The following is a 4021-nucleotide window of genomic DNA, read 5'->3' as shown; positions in this document are numbered from 1 at the left end:
GACAGGACTGGTGTTAACCCTACAACCACTTCACCAGCACCTTACCGTCAAACCAATTTTCTCCATACAAGATGGTAACCTGCTTCAGAAAGGCAATGCAAGAGGCTAACTATTAATTGATCTAAACCATTCACACATTCTCTTTTCCAGTGAGGAGTATGCCTGGGATGAAATTCAGCTGACAAAGTATTAGGTGAAACTTCTAGAAGGTGCCTGAACAAGATTTTCCTTGTTGGTAAAAAGAAATCCACTAGAGAAAAGAGATCTTTCCTGTTCACATTCACGTCATCCCTAAATCCCAAGAAGCCAGGAGCCGGGGCACCTACCCACAGCTCAAGAACAGCTGGAAGCATGCAGTCATGTCATGACCAAGTGGAAAACCAGAGCACCTGGGGCTGTGATAGCATCTGGGCTTCCTCATTAACCCAGCTCTGAACCAGCCTGCCTCCAGAATTCCTGGTACATGAGATAGTAACCTTTCCCTTTGTTCAAGTCACTTCTGATTGGGTTTCCAAACAAGAGCACCCAATCAACAAAAGAAATGAAATAAGACTGAACAGAGGTGGAAAGATGGCTCAGTAAGATGGCTCATTGCTCTTGTAGAGGACCCGAGTTTGGTTCCACATCTGGCAGCTCACAACCACCTGTAACTATGGCTCCACGGAACCCAACTCTCCCTCTTCTGGCCTCTACGCATACCTGCATGCAACATGCATGAACACACACACACACACACACACACACACACACACACACACACACACTTACTTAAAAATAAGATTAATCTTTTAACTGAGCATTTGCATCTACATATTATAAGGCTATGACCTAAACTCCAAGAAGGGCCACAAAAATGATGACAAGGCCCTGGGGAAACAGCTTAAGGGGGAGAGTGTTTTCTCTGCAAGCATGAGAACCCAAGTTTGAATCCCCAGCATGCACATAAAGATCCAGGCACAGCTGCTTGATCCTGTAAGCTCAGCATTGGGAGGCAGACGCAGGCAGACCAGGGAGCTCACTGACCAGCCCCTAAGCTCACACAGCAAGCTTTTCAGTGAGAGACCTTGAGAAGGCAATGAGGTGAAGTGCAACACCAAACATTCTGCTCTGCCCTTTGCATGTGTGTGCATGATGGCAACACACACACACACACACACACACACACACACACACACACACACACACACACACACGCACGAAGCTCTCCAGGCCTTTGAAGGGAAGTGGATATAAGCTTTGAATCTCTTTGGTCTAGAAAGTTCAAATATTCATGTGAATATAGTTTAAAAATCAGTTGAGAAGAATCGTAGATGATTTGAAGGTAGACTTTCCTGCAGCTACTGAAGGAATAGAAATACCTGTGTAGAACAGGAGCCTGCTGTGGCTGTGGGCTGTGCACAAGCTCTAATCCACTGAGGTTAGGGAAGTGAGCCATGATACACAAACAAACAAACAAGAAACCACCAAGACCTCTCAGGACCTCTCCCCACTCCCATCCACCCACAGCTTCCAAGAGCAACCAGAAGAATCTGCACTCTGCACCATCTGCACCAGTGACATTCCCACCACATTCTCACCTCACAAGAAAAGCTCCTTGATATCTGCAGATCGGAATGAGATGGGAAGATGCTAGATCACTACCATTGGAACAGATCCCTGGGTATTCCCATCCAGTGGCTGTCAATGTGTAGATCACCTCAAAGACACTCCACTGAGAGTATTCCAGCCACAGCTCACATCATCAGAAGAACTTTCTTAGAGAGATGAATTGGAATTTTCCTCCCAGGGATGTCCCTTGAGGAGGCACCAATCTTTAAAAGTACATGACGTCATGGATACCACGTGAGCCCAAGTGGACATAGTATTTAGACACCAACAAGTAGAGCAATTCTCAACCCTGGAGACATATTAGAGCCTTTTAAAATTAGCATAGACTAGAACCCAGCAGGTGCCATTATTAAGCACTAACAGGTGATGTTAGTGTATCTGAGGAATGACGACATTTTTGCTAAGAAATAGATGGTGTGGCTCATGTGTGTAGGCAAGAGAATGCTGAGAAGCGTGCACTATTCAGTGCAGTGGGTCATTTTAAGTTCCTGTAGTGACCTCAGCCAGTGTGCAGGTCAGATCTTGGGTCTGTCTGTCTGTCTATCTGTCTGTCTATCTGATTTCAAGTCCCAAATCTCAACAAGTGTGTTCTTCTTTGTGTCCTCTTCAACGCACCTCTAGTCTATTATTTAGATCTGGAAATAGCTCTCTAAATAATCAGGCATGGCTGGGAAATATCATCACCACACCCTTACTCCAGGAACAGTCTCTTTCCCAAGATTTGACAAGTCAGTTACTATGTGTCAAGGGCAATGTGCTCTTTTGATCTGGGCTTGATTGTGTGTGCCTGCCTTGCTTGCTCTTTCTGTACTCCCAGCTTGGCTGAAGGGTTAGGCCTCCTGCACTTTCTTAGCCCTCTCTTTCTTTATGTTCACACAGGAACATGCTGGAGTCAGGCTCAGCACACAGAAATATTTCTACCTGTCTCCTCCTATATATGTGGTCAATGTCATAACACTGGCCATGGTGAAAGTACTTTCAAACCCAGAAACCTGAAGATCCCAGGCAGAGAGGCAGAGACATGACACTACACACACACACACACACACACACACACACACACACACACACACACACACGCATGCATGCTCATGATGTAAAAAGCTTGGCTAGATCCAAGCTCCAAAGGGAGAAAACAATCAAATTGGACATTGGACTAGCTGACAGGAACTGAATATGCACAGTGAGCAGAATTACACAGTCAGTGTTGATGGGTTGAGCGGTATTGCACCTGCCTAGCATGCACACAGCTCTGCATTAAATTCCCAGTGCTGCATAATACCAGGTGAGATAATGCATTCTTGTAATCCCAGCACAGGGAGGTGGACACATAAGAACCAGAAGTTCAAAGTCATCCTCAGCTATATAGTGAGTTCAAGGCTAGCCTGGAGTACATAAGGAGAGAGAAAGGAATCTGTGTTGATTTTCCTAAGTGTAATAATAGTGTTGTAGCTATATTAGGAAATGTCCTTATTTTCAGGAGCTACATATTGCAACATTCAGGGATAAAGTGCCATTCTGCCAGGAACTTACTTACTTTCAAATAGTTAAGTTAAGGAATCTATCAGTGTAAGTAGGGGGATTTACATTATGCATAGGAACACATACCTATAAGCAGAGCAAATGAATCAAGCTGTCACCAATGTTTGAAGGTAGGTAAGGGATAGCCATGGGATATTGCACTACTGTTTCAATTTTTCTAAGCATTTAAACAAACTAGCATGGAAGATAACAGAATAATGACTTTAATGAGGAAGGGGATAGAGAGGTTAATAGATTGTTGATACTTTAATATCATCTAATTTTTTTTGTTTTCTTATGTTTTCTGACTCACTTATACCCATTTCTTTTTCCTTCCCTTTTATGCCAGCCTTCTAACTCCAGCAATCTAATGAAACCTTAGTTGTCCACACTCATGAAATCATCGCATACAAGCAGTCACAGCTGCTTGGTGTTCAGTCACTTATAGGCCACATGGACAACAAGAGCTCTCAAGCTTTTAACGGAGCTGAAATTCCCATCCCTTCTTAATGTCATAGCCATTTATTTCAGTCACTCCCCTCGTCGATGTGACAGAACACCTGTTAGAAGCAGCATAAGAAAGATGTTTGTTTTGGCTCATAGTCTACAGAACAGTCTATTGTGGAAAGGAAGACATAGTGGCCAGAGAAGCTTCGTCCATGGTGGGCTATAGTTTTACTAATATAAACCCGAAGTCAGATATTAGGGGGTGAAAGGTGAAAGATCAGAGAAGCGAAGCAGCCAGCCACTAGAGTTCTTACCTCCATGAAATCCTCAGATGGAAAAGGGCAGAGCCCCTGTCTCCTCCAGCTTTATATTCCTTTCTCCACCCAACCATATCACTTCCTGACTCCACCTCCCGAGTGCTGGGATCAAAGGTGTGAGCTCTGTT

This window comes from Phodopus roborovskii, unplaced genomic scaffold (assembly GCF_943737965.1).
Source record: "Phodopus roborovskii unplaced genomic scaffold, PHOROB, whole genome shotgun sequence".
Lineage (NCBI taxonomy): Eukaryota > Metazoa > Chordata > Mammalia > Rodentia > Cricetidae > Phodopus > Phodopus roborovskii.
Note: the sequence above shows the minus strand (reverse complement) of the source record.